The 20457-nt window shown below is 44.5% G+C and overlaps 1 pseudogene; it reads right to left on the bottom strand.

Moving 5' to 3' along the window:
* Positions 1 to 8013: 8013 nt before the first annotated feature.
* Positions 8014 to 20457, bottom strand: part of LOC124028116 — a 12949-nt pseudogene continuing 505 nt past the window's right edge.

Genomic DNA, 20457 nt, shown 5'->3' with positions numbered 1-20457 from the left:
TGAGGTTACCAGGTATAGGTTAATGTGAGGTTACCGTGTCCAGGTATAGGTTAATGTGAGGTGTCCAGGTATAGGTTAATATGAGGTGTCCAGGTATAGGTTAATATGAGGTGTCCAGGTATAGGTTAATGTGAGGTTACCAGGTATAGGTTAATGTGAGGTTACCAGGTATAGGTTAATGTGAGGTTACCAGGTATAGGTTAATGTGAGGTTACCAGGTATAGGTTAATGTGAGGTTACCAGGTCCAGGTATAGGTTAATGTGAGGTTACCAGGTCCAGGTATAGGTTAATGTGAGGTTACCAGGTCCAGGTTAATGTGAGGTTACCAGGTATAGGTTAATGTGAGGTTACCAGGTATAGGTTAATGTGAGGTGTCCAGGTATAGGTTAATGTGAGGTGTCCAGGTATAGGTTAATGTGAGGTGTCCAGGTATAGGTTAATAATTCCTATAGCTCCTCCCACCAGCCTCCGTGTGTGTGTGTGTGTGTGTGTGTGTCGCCTAACCACAGACTATCGCTGCAGCGCAGCACCAGGCGCCCCGCAGTAACCCTTCCGTCTAAGCGCAGCCTGGACGTACCAAAATATGCCCTTTCTCCCTCCCTCCTTCAACTAAATGTACTCCTGCAGATGAAGAATGTTTTGGTCTACTCGTCACAATACGAAGCAATTCTGAGGGCGCTGTTCGCTATGCGTCATGTTCCATTTCACCGGTAATGGCACGTGGCCCGCTTGGTATTCCAGCACTGAGAAGGGGGTAAAGTAACTGGGGAGTAAATTGCTACTACATTGAACAATATCCTTCACATCCCAATATATTCAACTAGATTTAAGGTGCTCTACAACGTGTGACATTTAGACCTAGGAGTGTTAAAAAGCTACAACATCTCTGGTTATAGGACACTTACCGCGGTGAAGTATTTTGTAAATGGAAAAAATCCTGAACACTATTTACAATTTTCATTTTTTTTTTGACCTTGTTTTTACTCCGTTCTTCTCGCACTCTCCGGTGGCTCGGAGAAAGGTTTTCGGTTAACCCGTCTTTTTACGACACGCGGGACTGGAGCTGCTAATGTGTGTGCGAACAAAGGCAACGATCAGCGCGCTCTGACAGGACAGGGAATTCATTTTGACTGACGTCAGAGGTATAGGTCCTCCTTTCTCCGGAGAGAGAGAGAGCACGAGAGAAACAGTACGTGTGTGTGTGTGTGTTTGCACAGCCATACACTATAAGAGACCAGTCAAGGCCACACCATAATGAGGCTGAAGTCACTGTACAACTTTACACTTCAAGGGTCTTTATTGTCAGGGGAAACATGTTAACGTTGCCAAAGCAAGTGAATAGATAATAAACAGAAGATAAATAAACAATAAAAATGAACAGTAAACATTACACTCACAAAAGTTCCAAAATAATAGATAGATAATGCCATATTATGTCTATGCACAGTGTTGTTACGATGTGCAAATACTTAAAGTACAAAAGGGAAAATAAATTAACAAATATAGGTTGCCCTTTTCTTGTGGCAACAGGTCACAAATCTTGCTGCTGTGATGGGACACTGTGGTATTTCACCCAGTAGAAATGGGAGTTTATATAAAATAAAATTCTAAACTTATTTTCACAGTCAGAGCTCGTTTTTTCCCAGTTGTCTTGAATGCAGTAAAGTCTGAGATTTCCTAGTTCCAAGTTCCCAGTTGTTTTGAATGAAGCAGAAGTCATGCTGGATTGGCAGCGTGGCCAATGCATTCATCCTTTTCTGGCCCATGGTGTTGGGTGTGAATGTTTATCCTTTTAAACTCGGAAAAGAGACCCTTTCAGACCGATGTTTAAACCCAGACTTGAACCACACACCCTCTCCACCGAACAGCAGGCAGGGGAAACTAAAGAGTGATTGCTTTGCAACGCTTGCACTTAGCCATCGATTCCTTCCAAACCACTCATTGTTGAATTTGCGATTTCAGACTTGTTGTATAATGTTTATGTCCAATGGCCGATGAGCACCGATACATTGTATCTATAATTTCTCTTCATATGACAAGGATTGAAAAGGATTTGCCGGGAGATGGTCAACTTGATTCATGATGATGACTGCTTGTCCAGCTTGCTAGCTAAGACTATGAAAGTATGTTGTCATGATCAGTCCAATCAAAGCTACAGTAGATATGATGACATCATTTTATCTGTGACCAATGACCTTGAGCCTTCTTGGAAGGGCACTTCTAATGTAAATCTATGGCAGCACCCAAGGGAGCTTGAATTGCCTAGATCTCCCCCTGTAGATTTGGCAGTGACATAGTGTCCCCATGAGTGACAGAACACTGAGCCAATCACGGTGCAACTATAGAGAAGATAACTAACGCCTACGCTCTGTATTCCCGCTGGCTGCCCCTCCACCACAGACAGCACTGGGCTGGGCTGAAACACCTGCATTTTGGAGCTGCCTGACTAAGAAAGACACCATGTCTGTATGCGCCCTTATCTAACTCAAGGGTTTTTTGCAATGTGTGTGTGTCAGAGATTGTACCTTTATTACAGCCCCAGAATAGAATAGGACTGAGACAATGAAGGAGAGAGAGACAGACTGAGACAATGAAGGAGAGAGAGAGACAGACTGAGACAATGGAGGAGAGATGTAAATAGAGAGACAGACTGAGACAATGAAGGAGAGAGGTAAAAGAGAGAGACAGACTGAGACAGTGAAGGAGAGGTAAAGAGAGAGACAGACTGAGACAATGAAGGAGAGAGAGAGACAGAATGAGACAATGGAGGAGAGATGTAAATAGAGAGACAGACTGAGACAATGAAGGAGAGAGGTAAAAGAGAGAGACAGACTGAGACAGTGAAGGAGAGGTAAAGAGAGAGACAGACTGAGACAATGAAGGAGAGAGAGAGACAGACTGAGACAATGGAGGAGAGATGTAAATAGAGAGACAGACTGAGACAATGAAGGAGAGAGGTAAAAGAGAGAGACAGACTGAGACAGTGAAGGAGAGAGGTAAAGAGAGAGACAGACTGAGACAATGAAGGAGAGAGGTAAAGAGAGAGACAGACTGAGACAATGAAGGAGAGAGGTAAAGAGAGACAGACTGAGACAATGAAGGAGAGGTAAAGAGAGAGACAGACTGAGACAATGAAGGAGAGAGGTAAAGAGAGAGAGACAGACAGACAATGAAGGAGAGGTAAAGAGAGAGAGACAGACTGAGACAATGGAGGAGAGAGGTAAGAGAGAGAGAGAGACAGACTGAGACAATGAAGGAGAGGTAAAGAGAGAGAGACAGACTGAGACAATGAAGGAGAGAGGTAAAGAGAGAGACAGACTGAGACAATGAAGGAGAGAGGTAAAGAGAGAGACAGACTGAGACAATGAAGGAGAGGTAAAGAGAGAGAGAGACAGACTGAGACAATGAAGGAGAGAGGTAAAGAGAGAGAGACAGACTGAGACAATGAAGGAGAGAGGTAAAGAGAGAGAGACAGACTGAGACAATGAAGGAGAGAGGTAAAGAGACAGAGACAGACTGAGACAATGAAGGAGAGAGGTAAAGAGAGAGACAGACTGAGACAATGAAGGAGAGAGGTAAAGAGAGAGAGACAGACAGACAATGAAGGAGAGGTAAAGAGAGAGAGACAGACTGAGACAATGGAGGAGAGAGGTAAGAGAGAGAGAGAGACAGACTGAGACAATGAAGGAGAGGTAAAGAGAGAGAGACAGACTGAGACAATGAAGGAGAGAGGTAAAGAGAGAGACAGACTGAGACAATGAAGGAGAGAGGTAAAGAGAGAGACAGACTGAGACAATGAAGGAGAGGTAAAGAGAGAGAGAGACAGACTGAGACAATGAAGGAGAGGTAAAGAGAGAGAGAGACAGACTGAGACAATGAAGGAGAGAGGTAAATAGAGACAGATACAGGTGGTCTCCATGTGTTCCTCTCTGACTTGTACAGTTTATATTACTGCTCATAAACACTCACTGATGAAAGACAACACACACTATGCTGTTGAAAGACTGTCTGCCAGTCTATATACATTGCCATGTGTTACATTGCCATGTGTTACATTGCCATGTCTGTGAAGAGCTGCTTTGTAAAATCAAGCTCAATAAACCAGCACGAAAGTCATGGGGGGAAATGAGGCTGAACGCTACGCACACACACGTAAACACACACCAGCGCACACACACACCCGCGTAAACACACCATCGCACACACCCGCGTAAACACCTACAGGGAGAGAGAAAGAGTGTGTGTTTACAGTGAACTTGTTTTATGTGTTTGCCTTTTCATGTGTAAATGTGTTAGACTTCCTGTTTGTCTGTACAGTGTTTGTCCTCCTCCAATGCTGTTGTTGCCCCTTCTAGCAGATACTGTGTGTCATTAAGCAGCTGTTGTTCAGGCTGCTCTATCACTTCCTGCAACACGGCCCCCTGAGACACAGGTCTAGGATCAGGTTCCACCACTCACAACCAATGTGCGCAGCTCCCCAGGGACGGCTTCTGCGCAGAAATAAAACCAGCCGGTGCAGAGAAGCACGAGATGGAACCTTCCTCAACTGTCTAGTTCTCCCCGTTAGTTAAACACTATCAACCCTTTACTGTGGGAATTGTGATCGAATCAACGCAATATTAGCTACTTTCAATGCAACATACCGAAACAAAACCAACGATTCAAGAGACTTTGTTGTAGACAGAACTCACTCTAGTCTAAACAGCGCCGTAACCAATCAGAGCTGCAGTAAGGCCTATATGCAAATAAACCACTACCATACCTGTGCCTTCACGTTGAACGTGCCTGTCTTTACAGAATCAGCGGTCGCGAGTAGATGAGCTTGTTTTGAGATCAAAGAGAGAGATGCATGTAGCCACCTGTGCACATTTGTTCATATCCTTTGCTAGTTAGTGAGTTATTATCCCAGTTATAGATCAGTTGTTATTAGCCCAGTTATAGATCAGTTGTTATTAGCCCAGTTATAGATCAGTTGTTATTAGCCCAGTTATAGATCAGTTGTTATTAGCCCAGTTATAGATCAGTTGTTATTATCCCAGTTATAGATCAGTTGTTATTAGCCCAGTTATAGATCAGTTGTTATTAGCCCAGTTATAGATCAGTTGTTATTAGCCCAGTTATAGATCAGTTGTTATTAGCCCAGTTATAGATCAGTTGTTATTAGCCCAGTTATAGATCAGTTGTTATTAGCCCAGTTATAGATCAGTTGTTATTAGCCCAGTTATAGATCAGTTGTTATTAGCCCAGTTATAGATCAGTTGTTATTAGCCCAGTTATAGATCAGTTGTTATTAGCCCAGTTATAGATCAGTTGTTATTAGCCCAGTTATAGATCAGTTGTTATTAGCCCAGTTATAGATCAGTTGTTATTAGCCCAGTTATATAGATCAGTTGTTATTAGCCCAGTTATAGATCAGTTGTTATTAGCCCAGTTATAGATCAGTTGTTATTAGCCCAGTTATAGATCAGTTGTTATTAGCCCAGTTATAGATCAGTTGTTATTAGCCCAGTTATAGATCAGTTGTTATTAGCCCAGTTATAGATCAGTTGTTATTAGCCCAGTTATAGATCAGTTGTTATTAGCCCAGTTATAGATCAGTTGTTATTAGCCCAGTTATAGATCAGTTGTTATTAGCCCAGTTATAGATCAGTTGTTATTAGCCCAGTTATAGATCAGTTGTTATTAGCCCAGTTATAGATCAGTTGTTATTATAGATCCCAGTTATAGATCAGTTGTTATTAGCCCAGTTATAGATCAGTTGTTATTAGCCCAGTTATAGATCAGTTGTTATTAGCCCAGTTATAGATCAGTTGTTATTAGCCCAGTTATAGATCAGTTGTTATTAGCCCAGTTATAGATCAGTTGTTATTAGCCCAGTTATAGATCAGTTGTTATTAGCCCAGTTATAGATCAGTTGTTATTAGCCCAGTTATAGATCAGTTGTTATTAGCCCAGTTATAGATCAGTTGTTATTAGCCCAGTTATAGATCAGTTGTTATTAGCCCAGTTATAGATCAGTTGTTATTAGCCCAGTTATAGATCAGTTGTTATTAGCCCAGTTATAGATCAGTTGTTATTAGCCCAGTTATAGATCAGTTGTTATTAGCCCAGTTATAGATCAGTTGTTATTAGCCCAGTTATAGATCAGTTGTTATTAGCCCAGTTATAGATCAGTTGTTATTAGCCCAGTTATAGATCAGTTGTTATTAGCCCAGTTATAGATCAGTTGTTATTATCCCAGTTATAGATCAGTTGTTATTAGCCCAGTTATAGATCAGTTGTTATTAGCCCAGTTATAGATCAGTTGTTATTAGCCCAGTTATAGATCAGTTGTTATTAGCCCAGTTATAGATCAGTTGTTATTAGCCCAGTTATAGATCAGTTGTTATTAGCCCAGTTATAGATCAGTTGTTATTAGCCCAGTTATAGATCAGTTGTTATTAGCCCAGTTATAGATCAGTTGTTATTAGCCCAGTTATAGATCAGTTGTTATTAGCCCAGTTATAGATCAGTTGTTATTAGCCCAGTTATAGATCAGTTGTTATTAGCCCAGTTATAGATCAGTTGTTATTAGCCCAGTTATAGATCAGTTGTTATTAGCCCAGTTATAGATCAGTTGTTATTAGCCCAGTTATAGATACGTTTGAGTCAGCAGTAGGGGAGTGTTTGTTTCCTACAAGACACAACACGTGTGCATTTCTAGACATAATTTGAAAAGCAAGTCCGGTAAAGAGCTTGTTTGTCTTAAAGGGGTAGTGTTGTATTTTGAGACAGGCTTGAATAAGCTAAGTAGCCAATCGGCAGAGGGAAGCATAATTAGTCTGATTCTCTGTAATAATGGGATGAGAATAATAATGCATTTTATTTCATAAAGTGGTTTCTTGCATCAAACGACTCAACAACATTTTCAGTCGCCTCCTTGTCTGAAGGACAAGTGGATAAACAGGTTCATGTCAACAAGCCCTGAATGTGTTTTTCAAACGTCTCATAGAATGTAGCCAACATTGAACACCACACATTGGCTGCTACTGTAGGCTGAATGATAGAACAGCTATTTCCATGTTAAAATGTTATGAGATGCATTTTCTCCATTGTTTTTGATGGTAGACCCCTCTGGTTGGTCTACAAATAGACACACTGGGCTTCTTGGCCACTGTTAAAATAGTCAATTAAAGCAGGTACAGCCTCAGTGTCCACAGTAAACGCGTGCTGGACCTGAAATTTGCTCAGCCCCGGAAAGAATATTAAAGGGAACATTGCTCACAACTCTGTTGTTAAGGCTCCTCTATCACTTCCTGCAGCATGGCCCCCCTTAGACACAGGTCTCAGATCAGGTTACACCACTCACAACTCAATCATTAATCATTAGGGGAGTCTAATACACAGCTGGCCTTACATCAGTGTCTATGGGCAACTTCATCCTACTTCTGGGGTGTATTCAGGGACGTGAAACACTTTGAACGTTGCAGATAGAAATAGATTGAATAGAGTTCACACCAATTTCTGTTCTATTGGACAGGCAATAATTTCTGTTCTACATGATACATTTCCATCTGAATGTTCTGTCGGTTACATCCTCCTGAGAAGACCACTGTTTAGCATGTCTCTGTTGAATCAATTAATCAAACGTTATTTATACAGCACATTATATACAACACATGCGGTTCAATGTGCTTATCATAATAATAATAAAGACTGCCCCTGTAATTCATTGACTGGGGAGTTGTCTCCATCTGGTGGCCACAGCATGTAACTGCACATCTCTGAGCTAGTGAGACCATACACTTGTTCCTGCTTTCAATTTTCACATGTCTACATGTTTGGCATCACTGCCTTTGACAAGTGGGATCTATCTACCATATATCACTTTAAAATATGTGAGAAAATGTCCCCTCAAAACACATTTAAGAATTATTCTAGATCATATTAATTGTGAAGAGATGGAGAGAAACCATACCACTGCTCATCTACAACAATACATAACGACAGTATTATACATTTATTTTGTCATTTTATTTCATATTAATGTCCAGTCCACTTTGTGTTCAAATAATAGCCTTGGTTACAGTATATTCATATTTACAACTGGAGAGATTATCAAATTTAAAGTAACTTAGTTACATTAGATACAAATCTACAACTGGAGAGATGATCAAATTAAAAGTAACTAAGTTACATTAGATACAAATCTACAACTGGAGAGATTATCAAATTAAAAGTAAATTAGTTACATTGGATACAAATCTACAACTGGAGGGATGATCAAATTAAAAGTAACTAAGTTACATTAGATACAAATCTACAACTGGAGAGATTATCAAATTAAAAGTAAATTAGTTACATTGGATACAAATCTACAACTGGAGGGATGATCAAATTAAAAGTAAAGCCGGGATTCAATCCGATCACTCTTTGTCAGCTATTCACCATTTAAAGGGAAAGTTCCCGCGATCGCAGAAGACCGCATTCACGGCAAATTCTGCACATGTCGGCTTAATTGTTAATTACCTTTAAATGTCATCCGTGCTACAATGCAGATCTAGCGCTGATCTGATTGACTCCGGCAATGAGACATCGGTCTGCACTGAAACTAGCTTAGCTTCGTATCCAGCTAGTCAAACGAACTAAAATGGATCCATTTATTAATTCCTCTAAAAAGAGATGAATGTTTGAGGACAATGAAAGTGGGATACAACCACAAACAATAATATGATTCAACAAATATAAACATATCTAGAGCTTAACCTTTAAGGTTAAGATCCTCACATTTCCTCCTTCAACTCAGAGTTCTGTTCTGGGCAGCAGAGACAGACAAAGCATTTCCTCCTTCAACTCAGAGTTCTGTTCTGGACAGCAGAGACAGACAAAGCATTTCCTCCTTCAACTCAGAGTTCTGTTCTGGACAGCAGAGACAGACAAAGCATTTCGTCCTTCAACTCAGAGTTCTGTTCTGGACAGCAGAGACAGACAAAGCATTTCGTCCTTCAACTCAGAGTTCTGTTCTGGACAGCAGAGACAGACAAAGCATTTCCTCCTTCAACTCAGAGTTCTGTTCTGGACAGCAGAGACAGACAAAGCATTTCCTCCTTCAACTCAGAGTTCTGTTCTGGACAGCAGAGACAGACAAAGCTAACTGGGGATGTCTTACTTTCTAACCGGACATTGTAACAGAATAAAAACCAAATATTTAAATACTAGAAGAACACAGTTTGTAAACAAATTGCTAATAATATCACAGAATAATATAACTCAGTCATAATCACATGTGTTTTTATCTTAATGGCTAACCGTTCAGGCATTTGTTGGCCAACACATTGACACAAGTCTCTCTCTGCAGTTTAGGCAACATTTCTGCAGTAGAGTTCAGTCAACCCAATGCAATGCACCCAATTCCCAACGTGTCTCCTCTTCACTCATCACACAGGACTTCAGTAACTCGTATCTCTTCATCTGAAAATCCATTGAGATCCTGGACTTTCCTTCTCTCCCTCTATGACGCTCATCACACTCATTCAGACGTCCGTGTCTCTGTTTCTCAGACTCTCTTCATCTCACGGTCAGGTGACTTTGATTCATCCCCTCAGTCTGTCCATCATTCAGACGTCCGTGTCTCTGTTTCTCAGACTCTCTTCATCTCACGGTCAGGTGACTTTGATTCATCCCCTCAGTCTGTCCATCATTCAGACGTCCGTGTCTCTGTTTCTCAGACTCTCTTCATCTCACGGTCAGGTGACTTTGATTCATCCCCTCAGTCTGTCCATCATTCAGACGTCCGTGTCTCTGTTTCTCAGACTCTCTTCATCTCACGGTCAGGTGACTTTGATTCATCCCCTCAGTCTGTCCATCATTCAGACGTCCGTGTCTCTGTTTCTCAGACTCTCTTCATCTCACGGTCAGGTGACTTTGATTCATCCCCTCAGTCTGTCCATCATTCAGACGTCCTCGTCTCTGTTTCTCAGACTCTCTTCATCTCACGGTCAGGTGACTTTGATTCATCCCCTCAGTCTGTCCATCATTCAGACGTCCGTGTCTCTGTTTCTCAGACTCTCTTCATCTCACGGTCAGGTGACTTTGATTCATCCCCTCAGTCTGTCCATCATTCAGACGTCCGTGTCTCTGACGTGATGTGGTTCCTACGTACCTCATTTATACATCCGAGAAGCTCGCTTCTATACTCTCAAAAGGGCTATGTAGAACCATTTGTCCCTGTAGAACCCTTTGGAAAAGGTACCAGGTAGAACCTGGTCAGGTCAGACGATAACCCCTTTAGGTTCCAAACAGCAGCCTTTCAAGAGTTCTATTTGGAACAAGAGGTTCTATGTGGAACAAGAGGTTCTATGTGGAACCAAAAAGGGTTCAATATGACCTGAATAGAGTTCCGTCTGGAACTCTGGACAATAGCGGTCGGCATCGCAGTCTCGTGAAACCATAGATTTATTGTGCCTTGGAGTTAGATCTTAGCGCAGCATCTGCTGTGACCGTGAAGTCCAATCCGCGAGAGGAAGACCCGGCCACAGGGGTCACATCTGTAAGCCGCCCGGATGTTGTGGTGTCCTGACGCTCTTACCTCAGTCAGTGAGATCTAATAAAACTAGGATCAGACCCTTCCCTATACAATTTATTGTATTCATTATGACATAAAAAAATAATAACTCAAAACTGATCCTAGATCAGTACTCCTACTTTGAGACACTTTGTGGATACGGGCCCACATCTCAGTCTTTTGGGAAACAATCCACCCTGTTTATCTGTGGAGGGTGAAGAGGTGAGGTTCGGTGTGGCGGTTGGGCCAGTGAATGTTTCTTACTAGTTGCTGTAGAAGGAAAAAAAACTTTCAGTAAAGTCACAGCTCTGAGAAACGTTTAGGAGCCATGGAAACAGAGCCATGGAAACAAGAGCCATGGAGACAAGTGGAACTGAGTCAATTATCCTGGCTAAATACATCAACATGATTTATCCTCATCCCAAGGTACTGTAATAATCCCTAGTCGTGGTATATGGAGGTGTAGCGGACATGGGGCGGTCATGGCTGCTCATGGTCACGTGATGAGGGAGCCCCGGTTGTGACTTCACAATAAGTGTTGGCCCTCAGACCGAAGGGAATTTCCTCTTTGTCTCATGGTTAAGATGTTGGTTTGTCCCGTGGGAGACCAGGTTTCAGATCCTGCCGGGGACAGAGGCTTTCTGTGTTTTTCTCAGAGTTGTTTCAGAGCCACTGCAGCCTTTTATCTTGATTGGCTGGTGAAGCTCTGTCACATGACACACCATAACGAATCACCTCTCACCACAGAACATTGGCTGGTGAAGCTCTGTCACATGACACACCATAACGAATCACCTCTCACCACAGAACATTGGCTGGTGAAGCTCTGTCACATGACACACCATAACGAATCACCTCTCACCACAGAACATTGGCTGGTGAAGCTCTGTCACATGACACACCATAACGAATCACCTCTCACCACAGAACATTGGCTGGTGAAGCTCTGTCACATGACACACCATAACGAATCGCCTCTCACCACAGAACATTGGCTGCCTTTTTCTATTAATTTCCCACGATGAAATTGTCTCCGGGCTGATGATCTACTGCGCACGGCCAACATTGGTTGTGGTGTGTCCCTGTGACAGACCTTTATCAACCTTGAGGGCCTTAAGAACATTGTTGTGAAGGTTCTGTGTGGTTCTGTGTGGTTCTCAGAAGTTGCTGAAGATCTCCTGTTTCTTGCTCCAGTCCATAGGGGGCGCTCTCTTCTTGCCGTGTTGGGCCCTCTCTTTGGCCTCGGCTGCCGTGGGGCTCAGATGCAGTCCGCTGTCCAGGAACGGGTCTGAAACACGGCGTTCATAATCCTCAGGGACCTAGAGAGATACACACACACACACACACACACACACACACACACACACACACACACACACACACACACACACACACACACACACACACACACACACACACACACACACACACACACACACACACACACACACAGGTATTCAGATACACACACACACACACACACACACACACACACACACACACACACACACACACACACACACACACACACACACACACACACACACACACACACACACACACACACACACACACACGTATTCAGATACACATATTATTTGAATATTTGATGATTCAACTTTTTAGTTAAAAAAATAAATACACAGCCCAAAACCAGTCATTTTATTTGAGTATTTTAATGTTTATTTGTAAAAACCAAATAGTCTACCAAATTGTATTTGAGAGTATTTTCAAATACTTATTTCAAATACTATTTTCAAATACTTATTTCAAATACTATTTTCAAATACCTGAGTTAAATGTATGGCAGTGTATTTGAGTCAGTGTATTTGTGTATTTTCAAAATACATACAAAATATTAAACTACTTGTCTTTTCCAATAAAATATATTTGAATACTTACTTTGAATGTATGTGAAAGTAACTGAGATATTTGAAATAGTATTTGAACCCAGTTCTGCACATATTACATACGTGTTACATATGTGTTACATACATTTTACATATTACATACAACAAACCATGAATTTACTACAGGATACACACACACATACACACCTGAATGCTCATGTCTGAGCTGCTGAATTCTGATTGGGTAGTCGAGCCACGTGAGTACTGGGATTTGGTCTGTGAATTGGGCGAGCCGTTTGTGATTGGTGAGCCCGTCAGGGTGACGTTGATGATTGGTGGATCCATTGGAGGGAGATCAGTGGTTGAAGAGGGGGTGGGTGGGGCGCTGTCTGTCATTGGCTCGTCCACATAGACCTCTGGAACGCAGGAACAAACCACATGAGCAACTTGACAAAATCCTTAGAGATGAATCCTTCAAACGGAAGTATGTTTGTGGTCATTAATGGTTTAGATGCAAATATGAGTCGTGTGTGTGGATGAGAGAGAGAGAGAGAGAGAGAGAGAGAGAGAGAGAGAGAGAGAGAGAGAGAGAGAGAGAGAGAGAGAGAGAGAGAGAGAGAGAGAGAGAGAGAGAGAGAGAGAGAGAGAGAGAGAGAGAGAGAGAGAGAGACATCCTTTGACCTCTGACATGTGTGCTGGTGGGCGTGACCCCGAGCCTCTTGAACAGCTCGTCTGTTTCCGCGTCGACCACCAGGAGGCGTGTCTCGTCCCCCCCGCCACGTATAAACGCCACCACCTCTGAGTGTCTCAACGCCTCGATGTTCACTCCATTCACCTGGGGGAGGAGAGGAGGATGAATTCATGAGTGAATGGATGATGTTATTAGCCACATGTCAAATGTTTATAGAGCTGCCTCAACCATTGGCCTCCATTCACCTGGGGGAGGAGAGGAGGATGAATTCATTAGTGAATGGATGATGTTATTAGCCACATGTAAAATGTTTATAGAGCTGCCTCAACCATTGGCCTCCATTCACCTGGGGGAGGAGAGGAGGATGAATTCATTAGTGAATGGATGATGTTATTAGCCACATGTCAAATGTTTATAGAGCTGCCTCAACCATTGGCCTCCATTCACCTGGGGGAGGAGAGGAGGATGAATTCATTAGTGAATGGATGATGTTATTAGCCACATGTCAAATGTTTATAGAGCTGCCTCAACCATTGGCCTCCTGTCATGCAGGTGAAAGAGGACCCAAAAGCGACTTGGCGAAAACAGAGTCTTTAATCCAGTAAAGTAAATACAATAAAAAAAAACACAACTTTCACTCGAAATGACGAGGACAAACTGGAGACTCGATCTTGAACAGCAGGTGAACAGCAGGTTGCCTCGGGAAGGCACTTGAACCAAACAGACTCAGACACCTGCTCACCACGCAGCATCTGAGGGAAACACGACACGACAGGGCGATACACAAACACAGCACGGTGAATTCTAGACAAGGAACCGACAGGGCAGAAACGGAAAACAAGAAGAGAAATAGGGACTCTAATCAGGGAAAAGGATCGGGAACAGGTGTGGGAAGACTAAATGATGATTAGGGGAATAGGAACAGCTGGGAGCAGGAACGGAACGATAGAGAGAAGAGAGAGCGAGAGAGTGAGAGAGGGAGGGGGGAGAGAGAGGGATAGAAAGAGGGAAAGAACCTAATAAGACCAGCAGAGGAAAACGAATAGAATGGGAAGCACAGGGACAAGACATGATAATAAATGACAAAACATGACAGTACCCCCCCACTCACCGAGCGCCTCCTGGCGCACTCGAGGAGGAATCCTGGCGGCAACGGAGGAAATCATCAATGAGTGAACGGTCCAGCACGTCCCGAGACGGAACCCAACTCCTCTCCTCAGGACCGTAACCCTCCCAATCCACTAAGTATTGGTGACCCCGTCCCCGAGAACGCATGTCCATGATCTTATGTACCTTGTAAATAGGTGCGCTCTCGACAAGGACGGGAGGGGGGGGAGGGAAGACGAACGGGGGTGCGAAGAAAGGGCTTAACACAGGAGACATGGAAGACAGGATGGACGCGACGAAGATGTCGCGGAAGAAGCAGTCGCACAGCGACAGGATTGACGACCTGGGAGACACGGAACGGACCAATGAACCGCGGAGTCAACTTACGAGAAGCTGTCGTAAGGGGAAGGTTGCGAGTGGAAAGCCACACTCTCTGGCCGCAACAATACCTTGGACTCTTAATCCTGCGTTTATTGGCGGCTCTCACAGTCTGTGCCCTGTAACGGCAAAGTACAGACCTCACCCTCCTCCAGGTGCGCTCACAACGTTGGACAAACGCTTGAGCGGAGGGAACGCTGGACTCGGCAAGCTGGGATGAGAACAGAGGAGGCTGGTAACCCAGACTACTCTGAAACGGAGATAACCCGGTAGCAGACGAAGGAAGCGAATTGTGAGCGTATTCTGCCCAGGGGAGCTGTTCTGCCCAAGACGCAGGGTTTCTGAAAGAAAGGCTGCGTAGTATGCGACCAATCGTCTGATTGGCCCTCTCTGCTTGACCGTTAGACTGGGGATGAAACCCGGAAGAGAGACTGACGGACGCACCAATCAAACGACAGAACTCCCTCCAAAACTGTGACGTGAATTGCGGGCCTCTGTCTGAAACGGCGTCTAACGGGAGGCCATGAATTCTGAACACATTCTCGATAATGATTTGTGCCGTCTCCTTAGCGGAAGGAAGTTTAGCGAGGGGAATGAAATGTGCCGCCTTAGAGAACCTATCGACAACCGTAAGAATCACAGTCTTCCCCGCAGACAAAGGCAGACCGGTAATGAAGTCTAGGGCGATGTGAGACCATGGTCGAGAAGGAATGGGGAGCGGTCTGAGACGACCGGCAGGAGGAGAGTTACCCGACTTAGTCTGCGCGCAGTCCGAACAAGCAGCCACGAAACGGCGCGTGTCACGCTCCTGAGTCGGCCACCAAAAGCGCTGGCGAATAGACGCAAGAGTGCCTCGAACACCGGGATGACCAGCTAACTTGGCAGAGTGAGCCCACTGAAGAACAGCCAGACGAGTGGAAACAGGAACGAAAAGGAGGTTACTAGGACAAGCGCGCGGCGACGCAGTGTGCGTGAGTGCTTGCTTAACCTGTCTTTCAATTCCCCAGACTGTCAACCCGACAACACGCCCATAAGGAAGAATCCCCTCGGGATCAGTAGAAGCCACAGAAGAACTAAACAGACGGGATAAGGCATCAGGCTTGGTGTTCTTGCTACCCGGACGGTAAGAAATCACAAACTCAAACGAGCGAAAAACAACGCCCAACGAGCTTGACGGGCATTAAGTCGTTTGGCAGAACGGATGTACTCAAGGTTCTTATGGTCTGTCCAAACGACAAAAGGAACGGTCGCCCCCTCAACCACTGTCGCCATTCGCCTAGGGCTAAGCGGATGGCGAGCAGTTCACGGTTACCCACATCATAGTTGCGCTCAGATGGCGACAGGCGATGAGAAAAATAAGCGCAAGGATGAACCTTATATCGTCAGACTGGAAGCGCTGGGATAGAATGGCTCCCACGCCTACCTCTGAAGCGTCAACCTCGACAATGAATTGTCTAGTGACGTCAGGAGTAACGAGGATAGGAGCGGACGTAAAACGTTCTTTTAGAAGATCAAAAGCTCCCTGGGCGGAACCGGACCACTTAAAACACGTCTTGACAGAAGTAAGAGCTGTGAGAGGGGCAGCAACTTGACCGAAATTACGAATGAAACGCCGATAGAAATTAGCGAAACCTAAAAGCGCTGCAACTCGACACGTGACCTTGGAACGGGCCAATCACTGACAGCTTGGACCTTAGCGGAATCCATCTGAATGCCTTCAGCGGAAATAACGGAACCGAGAAAAGTAACGGAGGAGACATGAAAAGAGCACTTTTCAGCCTTTACGTAGAGACAATTCTCTAAAAGGCGCTGTAGAACACGTCGAACGTGCTGAACATGAATCTCGAGTGACGGTGAAAAAATCAGGATATCGTCAAGATAGACAAAAACAAAGATGTTCAGCATGTCTCTCAGAACATCATTAACTAATGCCTGAAAAACAGCTGGCGCATTGGCGAGACCAAACGGCAGAACCCGGTACTCAAAATGCCCTAACGGAGTGTTAAACGCCGTTTTCCACTCGTCCCCCTCTCTGATGCGCACGAGATGGTAAGCGTTACGAAGGTCCAACTTAGTAAAGCACCTGGCTCCCTGCAGAATCTCGAAGGCTGATGACATAAGGGGAAGCGGATAACGATTCTTAACCGTTATGTCATTCAGCCCTCGATAATCCACGCAGGGGCGCAGAGTACCGTCCTTCTTCTTAACAAAAAGAACCCCGCCCCGGCCGGAGAGGAAGAAGGCACTATGGTACCGGCGTCAAGAGACACAGATAAATAATCCTCGAGAGCCTTACGTTCGGGAGCCGACAGAGAGTATAGTCTACCCCGAGGAGGAGTGGTCCCCGGAAGGAGATCAATACTACAATCATACGACCGGTGAGGAGGAAGGGAGTTGGCTCGGGACCGACTGAAGACCGTGCGCAGATCATGATATTCCTCCGGCACTCCTGTCAAATCGCCAGGTTCCTCCTGAGAAGTGGGGACAGAAGAAATGGGAGGGATGGCAGACATTAAGCACTTCACATGACAAGATACGTTCCAGGATAGGATAGAATTACAAGACCAATTAATAGAAGGATTATGACATACTAGCCAGGGATGACCCAAAACAACAGGTGTGAAAGGTGAACGAAAAATCAAAAAAGAAATAGTCTCACTGTGGTTACCAGATACTGTGAGAGTTAAAGGTAGTGTCTCAAATCTGATACTGGGAAGATGACTACCATCTAAGGCAAACATGGGCGTAGGCTTGTCTAACTGTCTGAAAGGAATGTTATGTTTCCGAACCCATGCTTCGTCCATGAAACAACCCTCAGCCCCAGAGTCAATCAAGGCACTGCATGTAGCACCCGAACCGGTCCAGCGTAGATGGACCGACATAGTAGTACAAGATCTAGATGAAGAGACCTGAGTAGTAGCGCTCACCAGTAGCCCTCCGCTTACTGATGGGCTCTGGCCTCTTACTGGACATGAATTAACAAAATGTCCATCAAATCCGCAATAGAGGCACAGGCGGTTGGTGATCCTCCGTTCCCTCTCCTTAGTCGAGATGCGAATCCCTCCCAGCTGCATGGGCTCAGTCTCAGAGCCAGAGGAGGGAGATGGTTGCGATGCGGAGCAGGGAAACACCGTTGATGCGAGCTCTCTTCCACGAGCCTGGTGACGAAGATCTACCCGTCGTTCTATGCGGATGGCGAGAGCAATCAAAGAGTCCACACTGGAAGGAACCTCCCGAGAGAGAATCTCATCTTTGACCACTGTGTGGAGTCCCTCCAGAAAACGAGCGAGCAGCGCCGGCTCGTTCCAGTCACTAGAGGCAGCAAGAGTACGAAACTCTATAGAGTAATCCGTTATGGATCGATCACCTTGGCATAGGGAAGCCAGGACCCTAGAAGCCTCCCCACCAAAAACTGAACGGTCAAAAACCCGAATCATCTCCTCTTTAAAGTTCTGGTAATTGTTAGAACAATCAGCCCTTGCCTCCCAGATAGCTGTGCCCCACTCTCGGGCCCGGCCAGTAAGGAGTGAAATGACGTAAGCAACCCGAGCTCTCTCTCTAGAGTATGTGTTGGGTTGGAGAGAGAACACAATCTCACACTGCGTGAGAAAGGAGCGGCACTCAGTGGGCTGCCCGGAGTAGCAAGGTGGGTTATTAATCCTAGGTTCTGGAGGCTCGGCAGGCCAGGAAGTAACAGGTGGCACGAGACGAAGATTCTGGAACTGTCCAGAGAGGTCGGAAACCTGAGCGGCCAGGTTCTCCACGGCATGGCGAGCAGCAGACAATTCCTGCTCGTGTCTGCCGAGCATGGCTCCTTGGATCTCGACGGCAGTGTTACGAGCGTCTGAAGTCGCTGGGTCCATTCTTTGGTCGGTTCCTTCTGTCATGCAGGTGAAAGAGGACCCAAAAGCGACTTGGCGAAAACAGAGTCTTTAATCCAGTAAAGTAAATACAATCAAAAAAAACACAACTTTCACTCGAAATGACGAGGACAAACTGGAGACTCGATCTTGAACAGCAGGTGAACAGCAGGTTGCCTCGGGAAGGCACTTGAACCAAACAGACTCAGACACCTGCTCACCACGCAGAATCTGAGGGAAACACGACACGACAGGGCGATACACAAACACAGCACGGTGAATTCTAGACAAGGAACCGACAGGGCAGAAACGGAAAACAAGAAGAGAAATAGGGACTCTAATCAGGGAAAAGGATCGGGAACAGGTGTGGGAAGACTAAATGATGATTAGGGGAATAGGAACAGCTGGGAGCAGGAACGGAACGATAGAGAGAAGAGAGAGCGAGAGAGTGAGAGAGGGAGGGGAGAGAGAGGGATAGAAAGAGGGAAAGAACCTAATAAGACCAGCAGAGGAAAACGAATAGAATGGGAAGCACAGGGACAAGACATGATAATAAATGACAAAACATGACACCTCCATTCACCTGGGGAGGAGAGGAGGATGAATTCATTAGTGAATGGATGATGTTATTAGCCACATGTCAAATGTTTATAGAGCTGCCTCAACCATTGGCCTCCATTCACCTGGGGAGGAGAGGAGGATGAATTCATTAGTGAATGGATGATGTTATTAGCCACATGTCAAATGTTTATAGAGCTGCCTCAACCATTGGCCTCCATTCACCTGGGGAGGAGAGGAGGATGAATTCATTAGTGAATGGATGATGTTATTAGCCACATGTCAAATGTTTATAGAGCTGCCTCAACCATTGGCCTCCATTCACCTGGGGGAGGAGAGGAGGATGAATTCATTAGTGAATGGATGATGTTATTAGCCACATGTCAAATGTTTATAGAGCTGCCTCAACCATTGGCCTCCATTCACCTGGGGGAGGAGAGGAGGATGAATTCATTAGTGAATGGATGATGTTATTAGCCACATGTCAAATGTTTATAGAGCTGCCTCAACCATTGGCCTCCATTCACCTGGGGGAGGAGAGGAGGATGAATTCATTAGTGAATGGATGATGTTATTAGCCACATGTCAAATGTTTATAGAGCTGCCTCAACCATTGGCCTCCATTCACCTGGGGGAGGAGAGGAGGATGAATTCATTAGTGAATGGATGATGTTATTAGCCACATGTCAAATGTTTATAGAGCTGCCTCAACCATTGGCCTCCATTCACCTGGGGGAGGAGAGGAGCAGTTTTACAGGCAGACATTGGAAAGAACTATTTGTTCTTAACTGACCTGCATGAATCTCTGTCAGGTATCCCGAATCTCTGATTTATACATCTAGGACTGATTTTAAACTAGATTTGAAAATACTTGCTTTATTGCTAAATGTATGTATGTCTGTGTGTATGTTGTGTGTATGTTGTGTGTATGTTGTGTGTATGTTGTATGTATGTCTGTGTGTATGTTGTGTGTATGTTGTATGTATGTCTGTGTGTATGTTGTGTGTATGTTGTATGTATGTCTGTGTGTATGTTGTGTGCATGTTGTATATATGTTGTGTGTATGTCTGTGTGTATGTTGTGTGCATGTTGTATGTATGTTGTGTGTATGTTGTGTGCATGTTGTATGTATGTTGTGTGTATGTTGTGTGTATGTTGTATGTATGTTGTGTGCATGTTGTGTGCATGTTGTGTGCATGTCAATTGTGACAAAATAAATGGATGTATATGATCACTACCAAGTTGTTTTTTTAGCAAGTTACACAAAGCTGCAGTTACACAACCTGTCCAGCAGTTGGCACATGACTCCAGCCCCTGTGACTGGGATGTAAGCGAGAGAGAGAAGGCAGTGATCTGTAATCTGATTTCGTTAAGCTCCATGGAAACTTTAATTTTGCATCTCTCTCTCTCTCTCTCTCTCTCTCTCTCTCTCTCTCTCTCTCTCTCTCTCTCTCTCTCTCTCTGTCTCT

The sequence above is a fragment of the Oncorhynchus gorbuscha genome, unplaced genomic scaffold, assembly GCF_021184085.1.
Source record: "Oncorhynchus gorbuscha isolate QuinsamMale2020 ecotype Even-year unplaced genomic scaffold, OgorEven_v1.0 Un_scaffold_3786, whole genome shotgun sequence".
NCBI lineage: Eukaryota > Metazoa > Chordata > Actinopteri > Salmoniformes > Salmonidae > Oncorhynchus > Oncorhynchus gorbuscha.
Note: the sequence above shows the minus strand (reverse complement) of the source record. Positions and strands in the feature narration are given on the sequence as shown.